Genomic DNA, 27,251 nt, shown 5'->3' on the forward strand with positions numbered 1-27,251 from the left:
ATTAATTCAGTCATGACTCTAAAAGGAAAAGGTGGATAATGGATAATACAAGACTACTTTTATCATTCAAGGATCTTATGCTTTATGTATTTTTAACAATATTCCCCAATTTTGTCATTTTATTGTGAAAATAGAGGTTGCTGGGATTCCACGGTCTGAACTCTAACCCAGAGGTTAGCTGCTGTGCTCCGGGAGGCCAGGTGTAAAATTAGGAGCAAGTGAGGTGCTTGTTTTAAATGAAACAAAGAAGATCTACTGTATTTTACATTCAGGAGTGAAATGGAAATAATAAAGGAATCACACGTCAGAAACAGAGCAGTGCAGCGCATCATTTCTGATGCCATCTCTGTTTGATTTCAGAGATGGAAGCGGTAACCCACACAAGGAAGGAGCTTAGCTGATCTAATACGGTATCAAATGCTAATGAATTATTCCAAAGCTACACCAGGCAGATTTTGTGGAACTCACCAAACCACTCTGTTAGTATTCTCTAAATTTAGTTTGGAAGAGTGGAAGCGAAACTGATACATTTGAGGAAGATTATTATACATCTCATGCTAAGACGGTGCTCATATCAGTAATGCACTGGGGTCGAAACTTTCGTGCTGGAGCATCCTGTCGTGAAATGTTACACCACGCGACAGGAATTACTCAATGGATCTCATCTGCATCTGATCTATAATCGGGACCCAGAATGATCTAAAGATATTAATGCCTCGCTCTGCTGATTGGTGAGTTTGATTTCCTTAATGCAATAGTGTTCTAAATGTGTATGTCTCAGTAATTTAATAATGGCCATTTCATGCTACTCTGACTTTTCAAACAGTTTGCCAGAGGCGACCACAGGGACTGAGTATTGATTGAAACCCATAAGCCCAGAGATGTGAGAGAGTCAAAGAGGAAGGCTTCCCAGAGACCAGCCATCGCTTCGCCTGATGTAGTAACCTTTCCTTCGCCTCTTCTTAACTGTTCGACATGAGAGTGTGTGTGTGTGCGTGCGTGCGTGCGTGTGTGTTTGTATATATGCACATATGTTAAGGAGTAAGAAAGTAAGGAGAAGTAATAGAGATAAGAAGAGAATGATGGAGGTCGAGAAGAGAGCTGGCCCACCCACACACACACCACACCACACACACACACATACACACACAGAACACTTGTTTGTTTATATAAGGTGATTAATAATTTAATTCTATTGACTTTGACTAATGTAGCTTTTAGATCACGATCCCTGTGTGACGACTTACAGCTACATTTTAAACCAGTTCACACAACCTTCGTACTAATATATCCAACACTGACCCTCTATTCAGCGACATCTCAAATGCCCTACCAGATACTTACATGCAAACACAAATCATTTTAAGACAGCCCTCTTAAACATGCTAATCTCACCAGACACTCCCTCTATAGACTCAGTATGAACTTCTCCTGGAATGCACACATCCCCTTACACAAGCCCTTTTGAAGAATGTGATAATTATAATTGCGCATTCTAATACAGGATTTAAAATGTCCTCAGCTTTGATCTTCCTCGCACTGCAGTCATCTCACCATATAGAGATCTTTATTCAATAATGCTTGTAATGTTGTGGAAAGTTTAAAAGGAAGAAAGACTGACTAATCTCACATTATACAGTAGTCTGGCATACAGTATGTAGTCCATGGAGTTGAGCAATTTCAACAGATTGAATTGTGCATCATGGTATGTTATTACTGTGATATTCATTGTGCACCCATGTCTACTGGAAATGAGTATATTGTATTTAAAATGACAAACAAACAATACTAATTAGTCTCTCTCCTTTTGAAATGAATCCAGAAAACCGTATTGTTTTATAATTGAAAGGTACACGCAACCAAATGATCCACTGCTGTACTTTTTGGCATGGCGGATGCTGTTGCTTTCTAATCCAAGTCCATTTTGTACAGTAGCTTTCGCAAGACTACGCTGAAATCTCAACCAAATCTAAAAGCAGAGCCATTTGAGGATCAGACAGATAAATAATTCAAAGATCGCTTCCCTGCTGAAATGCTTTAAAGACCCCTCGCTGTGATAAGAAATCTGTAATATCTACGCTTCAAAAAAAAAGAAAAAAGACCAACATTCATATATATATTTTTTTTTACATTTTCAAGTTTCTTATTTATGATTACAATTCTTATTAGAGATCAATTTATTGTGGTGTTCACTGTTCAGTTCAGTTATTTTAACAATTACAGTACCTTCTTAGGGCATGTTTAAGGAACATGCAGGATCGCAATATGGTGTTGTGTCTGTACAGGATTTCTCCTGCTATTGGTTTTATGCTCTTTACACAGTAAAACCTTGTTTTTTATTATGTTGTTTGTTTATTATGTAATAAAACAGCTATTAGCTCTGTAATGTAACAAATCATCAGAAGTAATATTATTGAATTAACCACTGACAATTACAGTAGGGAGAAAATAATGGGTTCATTTTTTTTTCTAATTAGAATAATGAAATTACCACACCAATAAGCAAAATAGTAAATATCACATACTACAATAGCTGTAAATAGAAACAATTAGAATAGCATCAACAATATATTTTCTTATTTTTTGTTTGCAGACAATGCACGTGTTGATGATGATGATGATGATGATGATGATGATGTTTTTTGCTGCTTTTTTCTGGAATCCATTTTTGAAGTTATTATGTAGTCTAAGAAAAGCCTCACACTTCAATTAGACCATTGCTTCAGTACGATCTGTGGTTTTAAGATTTTCTTCAGGGTCAAGGAAGTATCTATCTATCTGTCTGTCTGTCTGTCTGTCGACCTACAACTTGACTCAAAGCACTAAGTGCTCAGAAGCATACGTATATTGCATTTCACTATTACTGTTACAAGAAATATAATTTTTTATTGACTTGTTTTTAGATGCAAAGACTATATGCATCTACGGTGGCCCTGAAGTGCAAAACAAATTAACAAAACTGAAAACAAAATAACAAAACCCAAAGCAAAATAACAAATTCAAAACCAAATTAACAAAACGGAAAACCAAATAACTAATATCTGACTGGCCGAGAAGTGCAATACAAATTAACAAAACGGAAAACAAATTAAAAACCAAATAACAAAACCCAAACTATTTTTTTGGAGGGGGGGGGGAGTTTTGTTGTTTTGTTTTTGGTTTTGGTTTTGTTATTTTGTTTTCAGATTTGTTAATTTGGTTTTGAATTTGTTAATTTGGTTTTGAATTTGTTAATTTGTTTTCCGTTTTGTTAATTTGTATTGCACTTCTCGGCCAGTCCGATACAAACCGGAAAAGGTAGGTATAGATTGCGAATAAAATGCTTACCGCTAATTGGACGAGACATCTGTCACTCAAGATATACAGGAAGTACTGTAGTAGCGGTAGATTCGCGTGTGTATGAATGTGCAAACATTATTGTGGTTTCAAATATGGCGAACTTACGGTGGCCCTGAAGTCAGTTTTGTTAATTTTTTTGCACTTCACGGCCATCATAGTTTAAAGTGAAGCAGAACACACAAGAAACAAAGATAAAGAAACAAGTTCCTACTTCCTGTATATCTTGAGTGACAGATGTCTCGTCCCATCAGCGGTAAGCATTTCATTCGCTAACTATACCTACCTTTTCCGGTTTGTATCGGACTGGCCGAGAAGTGCAATACTAATTAACAAAACGGAAAACAAATTAACAAATTCAAAACCAAATTAACAAATCCGAAAACAAAATAACAAAAACAAAACAACAAAACTCCCCCCCTCCAAAAAAAATAGTTTTGGGTTTTGTTATTTGGTTTTTAATTTGTTTTCCGTTTTGTTAATTTGTATTGCACCTCTAGGCCAGTCAGATATTAGTTATTTTGTTTTCCGTTTTGTTAATTTGGTTTTGAATTTGTTATTTTGTATTGGGTTTTGTTAATTTGTTTTGCACTTCAGGGCCACCGTACTATAGTTGTCTCAATTCCATTCAATTTTTCTTCGCTAGTTCACTGTCTTGTGACATATGGTGCATCTACAGTATCCTTAATGTTTAAATAAATGGTGCATATCCAGTATTTGCATACAATTGTAACCATTGTTAGTTTAGCAGCTAGCTAGTTGAATAACATTTTCAATTATATACCAGTGGGCCAATTTATGCCTGGGCCAAGCATAGGCTAGCCTGTAGTCTGATCTCACAGAAAAGCCAATATAGCTAAGACGTTAGTGGTGGAGATTGATAGAAAGGTATCGGAAAACCCAGTGCATGACAGCTTTCTAAGTATGGAGCTTAGCAGGCAAAGAGCCCAAGGCTGTTGATCTGATCTTCAATTTTATTATTGTTATAGTAGAGTATTTCTGTAACTGCTAATCGCTTGTGATTTTCACACTCAAGAGTCTCTAGGGTTTACTCAAATAGATACCTTGTTGATTAGAGCTAACAGAAATGGTACTGTAGCTTAGACGGCCAATTTGTATAGTTATGGTGAGCAGAAAAGCATCCCAGCATGCGGAGCATGTCACACCTTGAGGCAGATGGTCTACAACAGCAGAAGATCACATTGGTATCACTCCTTACAGGTAAGAACAGAAAGCTGAGTCTGCAGTGTGCACAGGCTCGCCACAACCGGTCAGTTGAAGACTAAAAAAAGTAGCCTGGACTGAGGAATCTTGAAGAATTTAGGGTCAGAATTTAGTGCATGATGAATGTTTTTTGGCACACTTAGCTGCGACAGTTAATATCAAACACTTACTTAACCTTCGAGTACTTGAGAATTGTTGTTGACTATATTCATCCCTTCAGTGGCACAATTTACCATCTTCTTCTAATACTTAAAGCAACACAAGGCAAAAAACTAATTTCATAAACATGGTAATGAATCCAGTGTTGTTTAATGGCTGTCCCAGGCACCAGATCTAATAAAGCACCTTTAGAGTGTCAAAGAACTGGAGAATCACAGCCTGAACATGCACCTGCAAAAATGCTGGAATGCAATCATGTCAACATTTACAAGAATCTCAAAGAAACCTTGCATTTTGTGGAAACCACTTAATGGGGATTTGAGGATCTAAGCAGACAGTTACCTTACTCATTAATTAATTGTTCCTAATTAAGTGTTTGGTAAGTGTACACTATATGTGGTCTTGTATAGGCTGATTGGATGCTTGTACAGTAAATGGTCAAGGTACATGCAAAACAGGACTCAAAATCATGGCAATTGGCCCTTACTTGTTGTTTATTTGTTTACACTACTACCTGAATAAGGTAATAAAACCTGTATGATGATAAAATGTGTTTTGACCAAGACTAGCAACATCTGATGCTGTGAATTATGTTCAAGTTCTTACAAAAATTTTCCATGTGCTTTGTGGGTTTCCTCCCATAATCAATTTCCTCCCAAGACATGCATTCTGGCTTGAATAAAGTTTCCAAATTGCCTGATGTGTTAGAATGTATGATGACATGGTGGCTTAGTGGTTAGCACTGTGGCCTTGCACCTCCAGGGTTCTGATTCGATTCCCGAATTGCATCTTCTCCCCGTGCTTGGTGCGTTTCCTCCATGTGCTCCGGTTTCCTCTCACAGTCTTAAGGCATATACGTTATGCTACTGTAATTGGCAAGGGAGCATGTGAGTGTGTGTATGTGTGGGTGCCCTGGTAATGGATTGGCACCTTGTTTAGGGTGTACCCCGACTCATGCCCCAAGTCTCCTGGAATAGGCTCTAGGCGCCCCCACAACCCTGTGTACAGGATAAAACGCTATAGACGATGGGTAAGTGAGTGAGTATGTGAGAGAGAATGTGTGTGCTTGTGCCTTGCCTTTTAGAGCGTAACCTGCTTGTTCCTGGGATACGATACAGGCCTCCTGTGACCCTAGACAGGATAAGATAAAGGATGCATGGGGGATTGAAGATAGTTGTTTCAGAGGTCTTGTTATTTCATAGATATTTAAAGTATGTGGTTTCATCACCCCTGATAAATGTGACAAAATGCTGCCACTACAAAATATTCTGTAGGTATTCAGCTGAGATTTGGTGAGGATGTCACATTCGAATTACATCAAACCCTTCAGAGAGCCCTTGAGCAAGTGCACAGAGCATTATAATCCTGAAAAATACACTACACTCATCAGGATATAAATGTTTTATTATATGTTAAATTCGGTCAGAATAATTTTAGATTGATTAGTGTTGACCCTTCCTCCTAAGAGTGCAAGTGGACTCAGACAGCATAACGGTGCCACCTGTGACTCCTGCTAAAACCGACCCTATGAAAATCTGCCAAAAAGATTTTCACAAAAAAAAAAAACGATTAAGTTTTTAGTACATCATAAAAACAGTGCACCATGTTGCTCCAGGGTGTGTAATATATTGAATTATTAAACCAAATGCAGAAATATTTGTTATCTCTAATTCTATAAATAGTGATGAACAGCGGAAAACGTTGCTTTCTTTAATGGGTCAGGCTACTGTAGTAATTAAACACTTATTACATACACATCATGATCTCATATATATATATATATATATATGTGTGTGTGTGTGTGAAAACAAGTCATCACCATGGAACTCAGCTGATGTTTGTTTTGTGGCAAGAAGATACCTGGTGGTGTAAATACGGGCTTTTGTTGAGCTGAGTGTTTTGTTTAAAGTGAGCCAGTGTTCAATAAACCTGAAAGGAATGAAAGTTAATGAAAGGCAAACACAAGCAGAAGATGATCTTTACTCGATATGGAGAAGATGAAAAGGCATTCCGCAGCTGAGCTGAGAGGGTTAGGATGAGGTAGTCGCTGTCTGTGGGTTCACATCAGTGCTGAAGAGGTAAATGTCAGTAAAAACAACACATATTTTAGTGAAAACTGCTCTCACATTATTGGGGGAAAAATATGGAAAATGATGATGGAACACTTTTTTTTATAGATAAATGTTTTAATCGGAACGCAATTTAACCATCATATCACTGCGTATATGAGACCTGAAAAGAGTTCTTGAATGTGCTTTGAACTATTTATTTAATTAATTATTTAATTGCTTCCTTCCTTACTTACTTATTTAAATGAAGATAACTGTAGAACACAGTAATACAAAATGAAGCAGGTACGGTCATGGGATAAAAAAAAAATAGAACATAATATTGTATAATAATAATAATAATAATAATAATAATAATAAATAGGTATTATAATAACTAGTTATTTTTCCAAAAAAAAAGTTAACCAACATTTAGAAACTGGTTCGGGAAAAAAATAATAAGTTCACCCTTCCTACTTCCACAATCATTAAAAAAGAAATTAGCAGTCAAGTGTTACTAATCAAATGCAAAAGATTAGTTAATCATCACTACAGTAAGTGTGACTGCCTCTATAAAAGCACAGCTTTTGGCAGTTTGGCGTTCTGGAGCAGTCAGGTGTGGGTCTACATCATGCCAAAGAGAAAAAAAAAACGTAAGGAAAAACCACAATCTGCTCCAAAAATCATAATGAAAGCATGACAGAGTAAATCTAGTATAAATTAACTACATTTCCCTGGACACGTAAATTGAACATTTAAGATAATGCCATAAGTTGATAAACTAAAGGATTTGGAGTTTTTTTATTGTGTTATTATTTTTCATTTACAACTAATTTTGCCATGATGGTACGCATAAGCTGGTAAGCCATTTAATCTAAAGAAGGAGGTTCAGTAGTACAAATTTAAAGGGTTAATTGGGAAAGTTGGCTACAGAGCATTTCAGTGCCATAAACAATACAGTATTTTGGATTTCTGTAACGTTATTGTATCAACCAGTCAGGTTACTTGACATGCCAAAAGGTAACAGGCCAAGTAGAATAAATTGATTGAATGATTTGTGTATACTGTACCGGCACGAATGAGGGATGGTGTCAAAGGGCAAAGAAATCAAATCTAATGGTTTAATTGTGACCATTAAAGCCCAAATTCCAGCCAAAGCACCATTACCTTGACACAACCCTAAACCTTATAGTTTTAAAATGAATTCTTCATCAGATTATTTAGGTAACATCAGACAAGCATATGTCCAACCGTTTTTTTTTCCCCCCATAGGGAAGGACAATCACCGGGAGTAGCATAAACAGACAGATGTGTCTGCTGTCGGCTGCAGAACTTCACTGTCTCAAACAAACAAGTGAGAGAACAGCGTGAATAAATCTACTCCCTTCTGACAGCGCAAACAAGGGCCTGAAAGAACAACAAAATCTTATCAACTTTTCAGCACTAATGAGTGGGTGAAGCCTTTTAAAATCTCAGACATTGTCTTAGAAAAATGTATTCAAATTACATTAAATCACACCTCTCCTTTCAGCCTGTCATGCTGCCATTATATTTTCTGATGTGTGCGTGTGTGCGTGCGTGTGTGTAAGAGAGGGTTCATGCATGTGTGTAGAGCTGTCATAGGAGTGCGTCAGTGTCAGTGAAGTGCAGCTTTGCCTGTGTAAATAATGCAGGCATTTCAGTGGAAGCTAAGCTAATAGATCGAAGGGGTTCATTAGCTCCCTCTGTGGCTGTGTCTGAGTCTCTGGTGCTAAAACAGATAAGTGCGCCTGTCATTGACAAGGCAAATCCCACTTCTGTCCTGTGAGGAGCCTGAAAGAGGACTGCATGCCAAGCACTTTGCCTTCAATATCAGCCTCTCTTCGTACATTAGCATTAACCACAAGAGTCCTTAAAGGAATACTTTATCTAAAATTCCTAATGCTGTTACTGATGAATGAATTGTCTCTAGGGGCAGGTGATTGCCCTACATTTTAATTGGTTGTAATATGATTTTAAAGCCAGAAGAATGTTAAACAAGACTCTGGATACACCCTGACCCTAACCATAGTAAAACATTTACTGAACTGTATGGACCTTCCAACTATTCTGTACCATTTTGCTAAACGAACTATAATAATAAACACAAGATTTATATCATATTTTTTCTGAGGGCTAATAAAGAGGTTGGTTGAAGAAATAACAAATCAATAACATTCCCAAACAGAAGATCTGTGTGCTCATATGGCATACAGTATAAATGGAGAATTAATTGCGTATCACCACTACCAAGGGTTAGTAATGCTTATAGCCTCTGCTGAACTCCGGCCATTATGACTCTTATGAATTAATCAATTTCCTATGTGCAGGCTGTGCGATATGTTCTTTAATAGTCTTTCAAGTATGCACGTTTTAAAATTCTGATCAAATTATTCAAATGTCATCTAAATTAATTGACATTAAAATAATATTAATAATACTTTTGACTCTTGCTTCAGAAAAGTGTTCAGGATACTATATACAGTACATGGTCAATGGCATACTTTTTCTTTCTAAGTATTTGTCATTTGTTTATTCAGAATTGGACATTCTTAGAAAGCTATGAGTGGACAGTGCTTATTTGCCAGGCACTGAATGAGCTCTGTATTACTACAATGAATGCTGAGTTGTCCCGTAGTCCCATTCAGAGGACAGGATTGCAATTACTAGAGTGCCACCATCTGCCCATATACAGCATTTCACCCACAACAAGTACACACACACACACACACACACACACACACACACACACACAAATGGAGAGAGGATTATGATCAGTATGAATTCAGTGCTGCTATTTAAAATAATAACTGTCCAAGCATGAAAGGGTCCAGGGTTCATTTCTCTTCTCACTGATCTCACTGGGGTGCACCACCACCACTCCCATATCTGAACAGCATATTATATACTGCAGTTTATTCCTGATTGGAAGTTGTATTTTTTTTTTTTCAAAGACAGACGGACGGACGGACAGACAGACAGACAGATAGGTAGATAGATGCATGGATGGTTGGATGTCTGGCTTCTAAATTTGCAGTTCCCCCGCTGACATTGCCAAGAGCCACTGGAGCAGAGAGGAACTTTTGCTCTGTTCAGGCAGTACAAGCCCTCTACCTCACTCCCCTACCGCGCCTCGCTATTCCCGCGATTCAAAACAGACCATTAGAGAAAAGGGCGGCACAAAAGAAGCAAGGTTCCTAGACACAGACACTTATTTACCCACACCCCACCACCACCACCCCACACCCAATCCCTAGCAAGGGGGATAGTGTTGTGGATCTATTGATCCCAATTCACTGGAGCAGTAAGCATGCAACTTTGATTGATTCCGTCTGTTGTGCAGGCCTCAGTGCACAGTCCAATCCTCCCCTTTCCATCCCTTTCCTCTCTTTCTTTCTCCCTCTCATAAAGCATCAATATGCATTGCAGGAGAAGAGTGCTACATTGAGCGGGAAAGGGCAATAGGTGAATAGATGGAAGATGGGATGTACTGTGTATAAAAGCTAAGAAATCTAACAAAATTATAACGTGTGTAATTGTATGGTATGTTTTTTTTCCGTTTTTTTTACAGATGTTACTAGAACAACAATAACTTTGGTCTTTTCTTGGTCTTTGACATATAGTATGGTGTTGTCATTAATCCTAATTTACAGTAAGGTATGTCCGCTTTAAACACACCGCTAAAACTAATCTAAATCATCCTTTCAGTGTCCTCTCAAATCACTCAGTGATCCAGTGGGATGCCTGTGTACAGGGTTCGTACAGCACTTGGATGGGAATCTTGCAGGCGTTTACCAGATCACTGGAATACCCATAAAAGATGGACGTAAAATGCTTCATGTTTCTGCAGGCAGAACAAGTGCACGAGTGAACACTTACAACAATATACGGGGCAATAATGGCGTTTCTGTTCAGCAGGCAGATGCATAGAAAATTTGAATTTGTTCCTTTTTCCTGATGTTGTGGCCAGCCATGTGAACACCAGCAGGCCATATGCTGAAATAAAATAGCAATTAAGTAGAGCAACTAACAGATGTGAGCAGCACATTGGCTCAGCAGGTATTGTTGGTGCCTTAGAGCACTAATTTCCAATCCAGGGTACGTTCCTGCGTTGCTCCTAGAATTGTGTTTACCACAACACCGATGAAGCTACTCTTGAACATGTTTAAATAAAATGCATTGATATGTTGTAAAAGAGAAATCCATTCACAATAGGTTTACACTAACACAATAGCAATCTTTAAACCTGACCAGATTCTTCAATTAAGATTTTTACAGCCAGATGGACAAGGCGTGTGGTTCCAAGTTTGCTACAACTATCTGTCAACTAAAAATGTTTCCTCCATTTCTTTTCCACAGTTTTCATAACCAACATAAAGCTGTCAAGTTGTGTCTGAGTTTATCCATTGCACCAGTCTTGCAGGAGGGGCTCTTGTTTCACTGGAGCATCTTGTGCAAATTAAGCATTGGTAGAACATCTCATGTCACCTCACTAATGGTTCCATATGGGAGGAGACCTCATTTTCAGAAGAGCTGTTCAGAAATAACACTCTAATGACAGGAAAGGCAATATGCTCTTAGTTTCTATGATCATAACATGAGATTTTGCCATGTGTTAAACAGCACCCAAAATTCCTTAGATGCTTGTGGATCCCACATGATAAACTTCTAAAGATATGCCCATCACTTTAATCAAAAGCGGTATCACATGATGCAATGGATTGTCAAACACAGCCAGCACTGGATAATGGGCAACACTGTGCTGTGCAACGAATAAAGCGCTCCCTCCACTGGATCATCCTTTATCTACTATTGAGACACTTCCTAAAGTGAAGCCAGTGAGCTCTGATTATTTGTATTGCCAGAACCCTTTGGTGCAAGGACACAGGAGTTCAAATTGTACTGTGACACTTGATCTTCGTTCACCAGCACCAAGATACTGTAGATTAAAAATAGACTGGTAAAGATTTTTAGAGAAAAATTAAAATAAGGAATTTTTTTTTGTATGTAACGCCATCTGAAACTATGACCTATAAACATGACTGAGATGTAATGAGCACGGAGTTCACACAAATGAATGCCTATGGGCTGTAATGAGCAGTTGCACAATTTGTCACTCAGTAGCAACCTCGACAAATACCCGCACCAACCCTATTTATGAGGAACACCTGTAGACCTGCTCATTCATGCAGTTATCCACTTAGCCAGTCATGTGGCAGCATCTCAATACATCAAATTATTCAGAAACAGTCACTGTTGGTCATTTAAATAGGGAGAATTTTAAATATGGCGACTTTGAGTTTAAGGTAGATAAACTACAATAGCAGAAGAATACATCAGGTTTTTGTTTTTAGCCTCCAGAGGCTGTTCTGTATGAAAATCCCAAATCAGCAGTTTCTGAATTCCAATTTAATTTCAAGTCAAACCCGGACATGTGTTGAAATTTCTTGTGAATGAAGGTGTAAAACTGATCGACATTTAGAAAACTTAGAACACTTCAACCACAGCACAATGATGAGGGTTGAAATGTTTGCATTGGACAAACCTATTAAAGAAGGCAAAACTTCCATGAATGATGATCCAGCCGAAGTGGTTTGAAGTCTACTGCAGTTGTTCCTGTGAACATTTAGAAAGTGAAATCCTTTAAATGCATAACTTCTCAACAACTTGCAGGGGAGACTAGTACTTCTGCGCATTTCCCATCATTCACAGACACCACTTGCACATTACAGGAACTCAGCTGGGATTTACTGTCACATCCTCTATACAGTACAATTCTGACCTCACTCCAACCCAATTCTACATGTTTGGACCATTACTGGTATCCCTGGGAGGCCAGCTTTTGACCTGTATCTGCATGATTTTACACATTTCCCTGCTGCCACATGATGCTGATTAGATAAGTGCATGGATGACATGTTGTGAAAGGCAATTCCACAAAATAAAATAAAACAAAATATGGAATGGCAGTAAACGTGTATTACATATACATTCTTAAATGTACGTACAGTAATGTGTACTACTAATGTGTATTTACACTAACAGACCACTACATTCGGTACATCTTGTAGAGTGGACCCTCTTTTGCCTTTAAAACTGCTTTACTTATTTGTGGCATAGAACATTATGCCAGGGGTAGCTCAGTGGTTAAGGCATTGGACTATGGTTCGGGAAGATTCCAGGTTCGAATCCCACAACCACCAAATTGCCACTGTTGGGCCCTTGAGCAAGGCCCTTCACCCTCAACTGCTCGGATGTATAATGAGATAAAAAAAAAATTAAGTCGCTCTGGATAAAAGCGTCTGCCAAGTGCCTAAATGTAAACATTCGTCAGAGATTTTGGTCCATATTGACATGACAGCATCACATTGCTGGAGATTAGTCAGCTGGACATCCATGATGCACATCACCTGTTCCACCAGATTCAAAGTGTTTTCTATCTATACTGAGATCCGGTGACTTTGGAGGCCATTTGAGTACAGTGAACTCATTGTCATGTTCAGGAAACCAGTTTGAGATGTTTTAGCTTTGTTACATGGCACATTAACCTTTAATCATAAAAGGATGGACATGGTCAGCAACAATACTCAGGTAGGTGTGGCAATTAAACAAAGATTAATTAGTACTAAGTGGTTCAAAGTGTGGCAAAAGAAAATCAGACTGATTAGGTTTACCTAATAAACATACTAAACATACTAATATATTTACTTATTTGTGGCCCCCATTAAATTTACAATCATAGTTATGGTATTTGGAAGACACCCAGCGTGATTTATAGATTTATTGTGGAATAAGCAATGGTGTGGATTCCTCATTTGCCCACTGTTTCACACACTCAGGCTCTTTTAGACCCTAATTTATTTGTACATAGCATCTGGTGCATTAGCATAGGGTTAACACAGTCCTGTTAGAGAAAAATCAGTGGCCTCCCTAGAGTTTGGTACGACAGATCTGCTATGCAAATCCTGTCGTTCCGACTGTTTTTTTTTCTCCAATACAAGCAGCCAATTCTGTGGAGGAATAAAGAGGTAAAATAGAACAATCTCTAATATGGGTCTATTTTGGTGAAGCGTGATGCATGGAGATGAGACTAGCTGAAACCTATTTATCCATTGCTTGTTTTATTGCTCTTTCTCTCGCACTCTCTTTCTCTCTTTTTCTCTCTCCAGTGATCTTAAATGGCACCAGCCACTGCTGGCATCTTACTTGTTATTCTCTAACACCTCCGATTCCTGGCTGCCTTCCTCCTTGTAATAAGACACTTCCCTAGCAGGGAAGAGTGCTTTGTTGCAGGGCACAGCGTGGCCTACAGCTGTGCCAAGGCTTAGCAGCCCACTAGCGTTTTAGCAGGAGGAGAAAACAGTGGCCGAGCTTATCTTCTCCCTCCCAGCAGCAGTGTGACAGAGGGCCACAGGCTTATTAAAGAACTGGAGATCAAAGCCCATCCAGACCCATGTCACCCACATACATACTAGAACACATATCATTGACTAGACAGCTAAGGGTGATGTAATGTTGACATCACGGTTTTGTTTTGTGTGTTTTGTTGTTGTTGTTGTTGTTGTTGTTGTTGTTGTTGTTTTTTTATTATTTAATTTTTTCCATGTCCATGCATTAGTGGATATGATTATCACATTTAAGTATTAGGCTGCATTATGCATATATTTAAACACTTAGATGAGTAGAGCAGAGAAACTTATCTCAAGCACTATAATTAACAACAACAAAAATCACATTATGCAACCATGAGCACACGAAGGCATCTTTGCAAGCCTGTCAATCATTTTGCAGAGAAGTGCAAGCCCACTAGGAGAAAACAGCAGTAGGCTAATATGAATGCTGGGTGGCATATATAATGGCAGATGGCAAAGCAATATGTTATGTTTTGCTAGTGATTATGGGAATTAAAATCTTTGAAGGGTATTGGATTGAGGTCTGAAGGAGGAGTGTGTAATCTTTAATAATTTTTTTTTCATGGGTGGACAACAATTAAGTAATTTTTCTTTGTTAGTGTTGCATCCTTACTTCAATTTTTCCGTACATTTTAACACTTACCTAATTAGATTTACATTATAACCATCAAAGTACTACCTGCAAATCACAATAGTCTCTTCTCTAATCCAGGCATTTACTTTATATCTCAATTCCATAGGGTCAGTTTAGCATCCAGTCATATCAGATTAGCATCAAATTAAGTTCAGCCATATAGAAAGAAGCCATTTATCATCTGCCATGATCTTAATCTGTATTATGCGTTTTTGAATACAATGCCTGGAAAAAAAAAATTAAAAATAAACATGCTCTAGTATTTCATTCGACCACCTTAAACTTTGATTAAACACACACAATGTGGCAGCCAGTTCATGTGTGAAAATAATTCCTCATGCTCCTGGAATATGCGCATACCATCAGAAAGAAAAACTACATTGATTAGATAACATTATCATTCTGTACGATCAGGTAATCAGCTGATTTCATTTTATTGCCGCATAAAATCGCTTAGCCTAGACCTGACCAATTGAAGCAACCACCGGTCACAACACTGCCTCCAGAGGTTTGTACAGTGGGCACTATGCATGACACTCATCTGCTTCCCTTCTTACACTGACCGTCACTCTGGAAAGGAATAGGGTCAAAGTCCAATCTTTATACTCCCTAACAAACTGAAACTTTTTTATGATTACCCTTACTAACAAGTGTATTTTTTCTTGGGCTAGGCCTTGTATATACTGTTTTATACAGAGCCCTAAAATGTTCACATCTCTTTTTTTTTCTAGTTTGTTTGTTTTAGTATTGTTTAAATAAATTGTTCCAACATTTTGGTTAAGTGCATAACATTCTCAAACGTGCACACACAGATATTCAAACAAATTGTACCTTGTGTGCTCAGTGTACAGCCTCTACACGTAGAAATATATTACTACATCTACAGAAATTTGTAAGAACATGGAAACAAATTGCATATTGTCTATGCGCAGAGGCATTTGAACACTTGATGTAGTAAAACATGGCTCTATTTTCTTAAGGGTGAGATTGAAAGAAGGGATGAGAAGGCAGGGTGTGTGACCATCATTCCAAGTAAACTCAAAAGTCAGGCCACTAATTTTTTCCAGGCTCCTTCAACCTTGGCAAACAATGTCTTTCTTGATCTCACTTTGTGCACAGGTGCCTTGTCACGCTGAAACGTTTGAGTTTCTTAGTTCCAGTGAAAGAAAATCTTAATGCTATGGCATACAAAAAGATCTAGACAACTGTATGTTCATATAATGTGTGTGTGTTCGTGTGTGTGTGTTCGTGTGTGTGTGTGTGTGTGTGTGTGTGTGTGTGTGTGTGTGTTTCCAACATCTATGGTTGTTAGGTTAAGGTGTAACATACTTTTGGCCATATGATGTATTACACATGTTTATTGCACTAGAAATGTTTAAGAACAGCTTTTCTATCCATTTAAGACTTACTAGTATAATCAGTGCTTAGCAGGGCCCACTCACAGACCCGGTAATAATCTAGCCGTAATGCTCACCTTCGGATTAAATATAGAAAATATATTGATTTGCCACAATCTGAATTTATCTCAGATCACCATCTAATCTCATTTAAAGTGTTTCTCAGTAATAATGAATATGTACATTGCTACATTACCACATTAAATGTACAGTCACGTCATCTAGCAGACAGAGCTTTGTCAGTAATCTCCCAGAGTTATCGTATAGAATATACAATCATCTGAATGCTTAGAGTGAGCATCCCATTCTACCTTAGATAACGTAGCTCCAGTTAAAGGAAAAATTATTTGAAAGAAAAAAAGCGCCCCAGCATTATGATCACACATACACCTTAAAACAGGTCGCTAGAAAACTAGAACATAAATGGAGTCAAACTAAATTGTAGTATTTCAAACAATATGGATATAGAGCATCCTGAGGTGCTGTATACAAACACCCTTAGTGTTGCTAGATCAATGTACTCTCGTAGAAGATAACAGAAATAAAACTGGATTCTTTTTATACTGTAGCCAAATTAACAAGGAATAAGACCGCCACAGAAACATGCACACCGATACCATGTAGTAGAGAGGACTTCATCATATTTTTTCAGTAGTGCAATTGAAAACATAAGTGAAAAAAAAAAAAAACAGTCAGTACTTAAAATATTTTAGAAACTGAAATCAAGGGAGTGCATTAATTTTACCTTTTCAGCAAAATCATTAATTGTTGGTATCAGATCCTGAACCAACACGTTTATTCAAATAAATAATACCAGAACAACCCCTTTTAAAAGTACTCAATACTACACTTAGCAATGGCTTACCCAAACCTTTTAACCTAGCAGTTATTAAACCCCTGATAAATAAATCTGACCTCGCACCCTGTCAACTGTCTAACTTTAAGGCCAATATCAAACCTCCCCTCTATTTCCAAGAGTTTATAAGTGTTTAGCACAGCAGCTATGTTCATATCTACATGGGACTAACGTTCATGAAATGTATCAGTCAGATTTTAGGCCTCATCATAGCAAAGAGTTAGAGTCAGTTAAAGTTGTAAATGACCATGTAAATTTAATTTCGCATTGATTTTTTAAATAATACTATTGGCCTATAAAGCACTAACTGGAGTTTACCAAGGTTCCTGAGTGGACTGCAATTTCTTTATGATCTGCCGGTGCAGCCTGCTTGTTGGCACCTTGTATAATAAAAACTACGGTTGTGGGGGTTAAGCTAGAAGTTCCTTATTTCACGGGGCGCTCTTGTCTGCCAGAGGCCCTGCTTGCACGCTTGACAAAATTGACAAAATGTACCTTGCCCTTTCAATTATGAGACGGTGAGTACACCTGTTCTCTCTCTCTCTCTCTCTCTCTCTCTCTCTCTCTCTCTCTCAAGCTACACATGGCACTCCTGAGTTGCCAATGATCTCAAGTGAAATGAGATCAATGTTCTCATTGCATGCTGCTGAGGATGGCCCCCCTGTGGTCTTCTTGGGATGCATCTGGCTAAAAGGGCCAGTTCCATTTAATGACCATGAAAATAATGATGGCTTGTGATTGCAATCAGTGAAAGTGGATGTCAAACAACAATATATCAATTTAAACACCTCTCCTGGTCTATAATTAAAATTGAGTGAATTATGGTCACACTATCTGGTATCAGTTTGTATTCCCTTTTGAGTCTGGTTTATCCCAAGGCTTCTTCCTTAGTCTTTTCAGGGTGTTTTACCATGCCACTATCAACCCCACCATGCCACTATCAACCCCACCATGCCAATATCAACCCCAGGGTCAAACTGATAGTTATAAGTCATTCTTTATTTATAATTCATATTTTTCTATTTTTAAAATGCTTTCGGCAATATCCATAGTTAAAAGCACTATACGCAAATACAATTTAATTGAATTAAAGACAATTTAGCTCTATGTAGAGTATTTATTAAATCATTTGTGCCCTTATTTTTAAATGGAGCTAGAGCTTTATTTGATATTCTGTTCCCAAAGATAGATATACGATCTTTTTTTTTTTTGGTAAGCACACAGGTAAACATCTAGACATGAAGCTTAATAGCCCAAGTTATTGATTTGTTAAGTAGCACACCATGCCTAATCCTCTTTCTCCTCCTTCTGCAACAACTTCCCACTCAGGGAATCCACTTCACTAGATCAGTCTCAGAGTGAAGAGAAAAACATACAGCCAAAGTTAGATACCGATATCAAGTGTTTTCACATGTGTCCAATTATCTCTACTGTTTTGTTTATAATGAATCACCCTACTTTATTCTCCCTATGGTTTATCTTTGTGTGTGTGTGTGTACGATGAAAGTAATGCTTTACAGACTGATTGCATGATGATTCTGGCTTAGATTATGCTCCATTAATCACAGTCTCTCAGGCATTGTTGTTTTAACACATTAACACTAGTTTAGGATGAAGGACAACTACATGTATGTGGATTCTTGCACTGGGTTATTGGGTTATTGTGTGTGTATGAATAAGAGTGACCTTGAAGAAGCAGATGCAGACAGCAGGAAGGTAAATCCAGGGCCATCTGGGCCTCAGGCTTACTGAGTGGATCTGCTCCAATATCAATTCTGCACTGTGGTTACAGTGGCCCTTCTAACCCAGAGAGAGAGAGAGAGAGAGAGAGAGAGAATGAAGAGTGTGGCGTCAGGCCAGTAGGCTGTCTGAACCTGTCAACTATAGTGATGGGAATGGTGGTAGTTGGCTGATGTGCCTGTGTGTATGTTCCAGATTTCAGTTTAAAATTACAGAAGCCCAAGAAACACAATGGGAAGTCATTAAATGTGTTTAATTCTTCTTACACCACAACAAATTGTCAGCATGAACATGACTCACTATTTATTCATCTACACTCACCAGCCACTTCATTCAACTCCTTGTTAACACAATAATTCAATCAGCCAATCAAATGGCATCAATCCAATGCATTTAGGCATGTTGACATGGTCAAGATCAAACCAAGCATGGGGAAGAACAGTGATTTAACTGACTTTGAACATGACATGGTTGTTGATGGCAGATGATCTACTGAGATTTTCAGGAACAACCAGCTATAGGGTTTAAAGAAAATGGTCTGAAAAATGTGATAATATCCAGTGGGCAGCAGTTCTCTTGGTGAAAATACCTTGTTTATGCCAGAGGTTAGAGGAGAATGGCCAGACTGGTTCAATTGCAACAGCAATTCAAATATCATCTTGAGTTATGTTGAAGAGCATCTCTAATAGCTCAACACTTCAAACCTTGAACCAGGTGGGCCACTCCTATCAGCTAAAAACAGAAAACTTAGACTACACTTCACTTGAGCTTACCAAAATTGGACAAGAGAAGACTGGAAAAACATTGCCTGGTCTGATGAGTCTTGATTTCTGCTGTGACATTCAGATGGTGGGTTCAGAATTTTCTGTAACCGACATGAAAGCCTGGATCCATCCTGCCGTGTATCAATGGTTCAGGATACTAGTGGTGATGTACCCTTTATGACCACAAGATAATGCACCATGTCACAGAGTTAAAATAATCTCAAACTTATTTCTTGGCCTTCACAGTCAGAGTTCCAACCCATTACTTGCAAGGTATACCTAATGAAGTGGTGGCGAGTGTATATTTTCATTTAAGTTAACCATCTTGACAATGAAACCTATAACCCAAACACTTTTTAATGACATCATACCTGATTTTAAAACATTGTGACAACTACTTTTTTCCAATCCAACCCTTGAAAATGGTATGTTGTCTCCCTGTTAGGCAGCAGATGGAAGTGATCCTGGGTGGGATCTCTCGTGTTCCAAATTGGCATCTGAGCTTTTAGCAATGGGAACAGTAGACTGCTGTTGATGAACCACCAAACATCTCCATAGGAAAGGTTGACAGGACTTGCCCTTGGCATGTTTACAGTCTTGGCAAGTCAGATGTAAAGTTCAGGCACACAGATTCACACTGATGGATCCACTTTTTAATCTGCGGGTATATTGCAGAAGGAACTACCAATTAGATTACAATATACTGTCATATAATTTTCAAGTAAAGATGTCATGCCAGTGGAAACTGGATGTAAGAGATTATCTCTTGGCCTTTGTTCTGTCTTGTTTTTTGGTACATGGAATATTTAGAACATTTTCTATAAATGATGACTAGGAATGTTGTGGAGTTGGATGTTAAAAACAATTAATTTTAACTCTGCTTGCGGCATTTCGAAAAATATTTACTGGACTTTTAGCAGCTTTTTCAAGAATTAAAACAGTTTCCAAGCAGTCACTATTTTCAGCAGTAATACTATACATTAACCAAATTAAAAGAAGTTACTTGGCTGTGCTGTTTTACACCATCTCAGCTTACTTTGAGAGAATTTGTAAATTGATAGAGTTTGTAGTTGTCTGGAAAATATAGAATCTTCATAGCAAATTTTAATGTTAAAGCTACCAAAAACTGTTAAATGCTAGACACCCAACAATTAGCCACAGCAAACAGACAGGGATTCCTTTTTTCTTTCTAGTGTTGTCAAAACAGAAGGCCTAGGCTATTTTAAGCAGGGGTCTTGCGTTTTCTTGCTTCAGTCTGAGCTGGCTCGCTGCCTGCTTCCATTCAGCTCATTCTGCAAGAGCTGTGTTATTATAACTGTCAGTCATTTGTCTGCATAAAGGCTTTCATTTGGAAGACTCAAAGCAAATCTCCTTTTTCGCATAAAACAGTCTTGATTTATGTCCTCCTTCCATCCCCAGACTTGATAGATCTATGCATGGCTCCGAATATATGCTTTCTACATACAATAAGAAGGATGTTGTGTAAAAAGGTTGCACTTGGTGTCTTTTATTTAATAACTGTCCAAAAGCATCACTTATGCAAAAGGGTATGAAACAATTAAATGAAACAGAACAACAGAAAGGGTTCTTCTTCGTGTTCTGAACTGCCAGAGGGGTTTTCTTTGGAGCTAGTGGAACCTTTACATGAGCCAAGAACAAATTTCATAGTTGTGTCCCTGTGGCCATGACCGCTGGGTCACATTTTTGCCCTTTTTTCCATTCTTGTTTGGCAAGAATTTGAGGAATTGGATTCAAGATGCCCGGTAGAAAAGGGCTACAGACAAACACGAATTATTATGAAGCTTTAACTTAAACCAAAAATATTTAGGAGCCAATTAAAATTTATTATTATTTTTTGGGATTTTTACCCGATTTTACCCCTAATTTAGTCGTAGCCAATTCCTCCCCATCACTAGGAGGCTCCCACATAAAGGCTACTACTACCATTCAGCCAGGAGGGCCGAAGACTATCATGTGTTTCCTTTGAACCGCATGACGCCAACCGCATCTTTTTGAACTGCTTGCTCACGCACCGTTAGGGGCGGCGTAACACACTCGGAGGAAAGTGATAGCCGCTCCTTCCGCGTGCGCGAGCTCAAAGACGCCCCTGATTGACTGTGGAGCCATGATTAATGTGGGAGCACTAAGTACCTCTCATCCCTCCCCCTGAGAGAGCTCGGCCATTTAGCTCTCTCTAGACCTCCGGCTGTGAGAGGTTACAGCATCACCCGGGGATCGAACCAGTGATCCCCGGATGATAGGGCGAGCACTTCACCACTGCGCCACTCGGCTAACTAAGTTAGGTAGTTGTGCTTTGACTAAGTCAGGCAGGGATGGCTATACTGTACTGTACCTGAGAACTATCAATTGTCAAAAGCACTTACCTCTCTGCTCTAACCACACCACGCACTGCACCACGTTCTCTCCGATCCTCCAGCACTGCTCGCCTCATCCCACCATCTCTCAGTGATCGAGGGCAGCATTCATCCAGGCTCTTTTCTGTTCTGGCACCTGGGTGGTGGATCCCCCCACCAAAAAAAATAAATTATCCCAGTTGTGTTGCACTTATGGCGCTTAGTCATTAACCTAGTTAATCCAGTTTAAGTATGTATCCAGTGATGTAAACTTTAAAGTACTTTTTGTAAGTCGCTCTGGATAAGAGCGTCTGCCAAATGCCTAAATGTAAATGAAAGTACATATGAAACTTCAGAAATGTACAGCAGTTTAACAGTCTGATGATGGCTTACATACACGAGTGCTCTTGTTATTGTTATTGAAATGCATACATGTTTTACTGTCATGTGTGCACCTGAACTCTCATGCCTGTTGCAGTAGAGGGAAGAGTCTTTCACAGGATTAAAGATCAGCACCATGCAGGTGACTATAGGCTATACATGCTCTCAATCATAACACCATGTAGGACTTAACACTCTAATCTGCTTTCTCACACAATAACAATCTCACTATTCAACACATTGCACATTTACATATATTGCAAACCCTGGAATCTGAACTTTAAACTTTGCACATTATTCTTGCACATTGTCTTGCTATGACTTGACATGCTTTTCTATATCCCAATTATATTCCAATTGTATTTTATTTCATTATTTGTACATATTGTAAATTTTTACAGATAAAAGTTTTCTATATTTTTTAATATTTCTATATTTGTATCATTTTTTTTCTTATTTCATACCTTATATTCTTTATTTGAAAACTAATACTGTGTAGGACTGTGTATGTGACAAATACATAATTTGAATTTGAACTTGAATTTGTTCTTATCAGCATATGGAGTGCTGGTGCTGTAGCCACAGACTTGTTGTAAATGATCGATATATATATTTTAAAAAAATCATCTTTCCTAACATCTTGTAGTTTAGAGCAAGATGGTGAACCATTTGTTCTGCTGCTTCCTAATGGCAGTGGATAATGGACCACCAGTACTCACATTTTTACACCTATTACAGAGCCAAAACTGTAGCATAATAACATCCAGAACCCAACAGGTTTCACTTTAAACAAGGCTAAAGGAATACCACTAGATATTTATTACCTTCCTTAAAGAATGAAAAAAAAGCTCACATGGCTGCTGAGTTCTCTAGGAAGTAAAAATTAAGCTTCTTCATGCGTGCTTGTAGCGGGAGCAGTGATGGGCAGAAGGGCTGGCTACTAATTGCCCCATGGAAGAGTAAGGATTGCCTTTTCTGATGAGAAAGGAGAGATGCAAGTCAAAATTCAGGCCAAAATAGGAGAATGAAATGTAGGTATGCAGTTACAGTGCAGCTGCTGTGCATATAGTGACACACCATTATAAAAACTGTTGGGGATCAGGGCATTATACAGGAGGGTGTGAAAAGGCTTCTGTAAAGGGCCAGGGCATCTCATTGTAATATCTGAAATGTATTAATTAGTGGTAGATTGCTTTTCCCTTTTCAGTGGAATGAGAAGCCACTGATAAATTAGGATGGATAAATTGAATATTGCGGTTATTTTGCCACTCATGCATATTTACATCACATGTTCTAGGTGCTAACTTTGCTAAATCCATGCTTAAACAAAGAATAAAGAAAAGAGCCAGCCCCACCAGTTATACTGGCTATACTGACTGCAGACGTGCCATCACTAAAAATAAAGTATTTCATTAATTAATTAATTTATTTATTTTAAATATTGCCTGTTTATGGCCTTTTTTTATAATGTTGCCTCTCCATTCTGGATATAAGAAAAAGTTTATTATTTCTTATGTTGTTCTTTATGCCACACATAACAAATGTAACATGAGTGGTGAACAACACATGTTTTGAATCCATACATGAGAAAGATTTCCACATGTTAAGGTGGTGGTCCAGTAAACATTTTTCTTCGACAATGCATGGCAGTTGGAGTTCTTCCTGATAAGAGGGAATTTATTACAACAGATGTCTCCGAGAAAAAGCTGAGGACGGTAAGTGGAAAGAATGCAATATATTTCTTTGGTGAAGTTAACTGATGTGTGCTGACAACACCATGGTGGCATTTTTGTTGATTAATTCCCAATGGGTGAACAAGGTCTGGATGTGGGTAGATATGAACCTTCTGTGACTAAGCGCAACCTACATACTGTATAAGTTTAATGCAAACAGACAGATAGACGATGTGCTATTATAGATATGGGACGATGCTAACCCAGAAACTGGCACCTACAGCAGCCTGAGTGTTGACAACTTAATGTCAAATATGTGTCCAAAACAAAGTAGAGTCAGCTGCATTGGGGCACAATTGGCCAAACCTAAGCCATATGCTTGATCATGTCTGTCACTGCTCTGGATGACACTGCAGTGCATCCAGCCACCTCCTCACACCACTTCTCTTCTATTGATATGACAGTCCGCAATTCAGGGCTGATCGTGTGTGCGGGCAGCTCGGCTGGCTTGTTTTTGGCAAAGGCAACTGGTGGACAGGTTTTGTCCCTTGCAGAGAGTTAACAGAAGAAAAGAAACATGCAGCCCTTTGCCAGACCATGCGAGCCACCAACCAGGCATCTGTTATGAAGCCCATTCATGAGCATCAATGCTGTGACCAGCCTCAACTGGCACCACATCCAAAGTTAGCACCTGGTTGCCAGTACTGCCAGGTGCTCCCACAAGGTGCCCTTGAAATGCTATAAATGTGTTGTAGGACTGTGATCACATTTCTGTTTGTTTTACAGCAACACATAAAATGTTAATTCTTTCAATCTCATCAAACTATATACAAATTATTTGTACCTTTATGTGTAGTGACATGCTTCATATGCTACGGATCATTTTCCTAATGAAATTGGATTTAAATTGCTTATAAATAAGACAATTTAGGAGCAGTTGCTTATTATGCATGGTGCAACTGAGTTTCTTTGTTGTTGCCCATCTGTTTCTTTAGGAATTTTTCTTAATGACTGTTTCATTTCTTTTCAACTTTAAGATAAGATCGTTTTCTGAAACTTGCTGCAGTTTTCATTTAAATTGCATCCCTATTCATGTAATATCATTCTTCTTCTCTCATTTTTTTTCCAAATTCCTTTGCTAGATTAATGTCGGCGATGAAATGAATCTTGGATGAGCGAGTATCCCACTGCTGCAGCCTTCAGAGGTATGTAATCACAAACCTCCCACAGCGAGAGATTATCAAAAATAGTGTGTACCAATTCATCTCTCTCTCTCTCTGTATAAACAAAAAAAAAACCTTGAGGCTCAGAGAATAGCATGCATACATTAAGACGATTACCTAAGCTTATCATTATGCATTCAAGAGGTGCAATGTGCCATAACAACAACCAGAACATCCTTCGTTTATATTCACTACATGTCAGGGCAGTTCCTCGGGCATAGCATCAGTCAGAGTAAAAGCCAGCACAGCTTGTTGGAGCATAATCACAAAGCAGTGTACAAAGAATAGGCACAAGTAAACAACAAGACTCTTGATGCATTAATGCGCAATTATGATTAACATAAAAACAAATTTCAGGCGTGTGAACAAATCCTTACATTTCTGGATATCCAAAATCTTTAACTTTAAAAACAATTATAAGGCCATAATTATAATATTTGTTGTTGGACATAGTATTTTAGAAATTACAATTTGCCGACTTGGCCACTGAAGCACCATATAGGATGAAAACACAAAGAAGCACTATACCCAACTTATTATGATTAATGATGATTAGATATCACTTGTGTAAATGTGTGGCAATGTACTTTGCTTATTACAGCTAGTATTAAAACTCTGTTTCTTTTGTTCTAATTTCAGAATGTTATCATTTTCCCACTGGTCTAGTCAAGGAATTAAATCCTTGTTGGAATCCTTAAGTTATAGCACTATATGAAGAGTAAATGGACATTGTGGAGTATCTATGAAATTACTGACACAAGGTCTATCCAAACTATCTGGTGCACTTTTCTCCTTATTTTTACAATAAACAATAAAGTTCACAATAAAGTTTTTGTAAATTACAAATGAAACTGCTTAAAATAAAATTCCTCATCAGTCTCTCTCTTGGGCTGGGTTAGAGAAGCCCTCCTGTTGGGTTGTGTTGGAAAGACTGCTATGCCGGCCACTGGCTTGGGCGGGGTTGGAGAGACTACCATGCTGGCCACTGGCTTGGGCGGGGTTGGAGAGACTACCATGCTGGCCACTGGCTTGGGCGGGGTTGGAGAGACTACCATGCTGGCCACTGGCTTGGGCGGGGTTGGAGAGACTACCATGCTGGCCACTGGCTTGGGCTGGGTTGGAGAAGCCGCCCTGTAAGCCTCTGTCTCGGCTGGGTTGGAGAAGCCGCCCTGTTTTTTTACATTTTACATGTGTTGCAAATGCATACATAAATGGAACACAAGGTTCCTAGAAAGAAACTTTGAACTCAAAGCAAAAATACACAGTCTGTTATGTCTATATTGGAATCGGCTCCATCTTCCAAAGTACAGTGAGGCCTACAAACATGCCTGCTGCAGACTCCAACTCCAGTTCACCAACTCGAATTTACTGTACCTCACCACTGATTTTATGCACTTGAACTTACATGCACTCACCAGACCCTGATATTTGTTTAACTTAAAACTCAGTGTATGATTGACACATATTTTCCACACCACACTAAACTATCTTTTACATACTGTATATATTTTTATGTCTATATTCTTATAGACTATTTGTATTACACACATGGTAAATGACTAGTGCATGGCGTACTTAAATTGTGTATCCCTCAAAGCTCAAAGCATTTTAGCCATCATTTCTTTTGATTTTTTTTTTTTAAATAATCATACACTGTATAGGGTTTAGGATTGTGCAGTATAGAAATACATCTTCTTTTTTTTTTCAGCACAAAAAAGGCAATATAAGAACAGAATTTCTGTTAATTTTAACAAACATGATGTAGTGAAAATTTTGAAACTGGACACAAATGTTTTATGGTTGTTTTCGGTTGTTTCTATGACCAAAAAATTATATTAATATGCTCATTTTATGAGTTGTACATTTTTTACATAAAAGTAATGATAAGTTTTGTTTCGACTTGACATATCCGAAACCTGAAATACACATTTTGAAGTCTACAGCCTCCCCAATAACACACTTCAGAAAGGCTATACAACTGTCTGTCCTTGCATACACTTTCATACTTACACTCTCCAATACAGCAGGTGTC

This window comes from Clarias gariepinus, chromosome 13 (genome assembly GCF_024256425.1).
Source record: "Clarias gariepinus isolate MV-2021 ecotype Netherlands chromosome 13, CGAR_prim_01v2, whole genome shotgun sequence".
NCBI lineage: Eukaryota > Metazoa > Chordata > Actinopteri > Siluriformes > Clariidae > Clarias > Clarias gariepinus.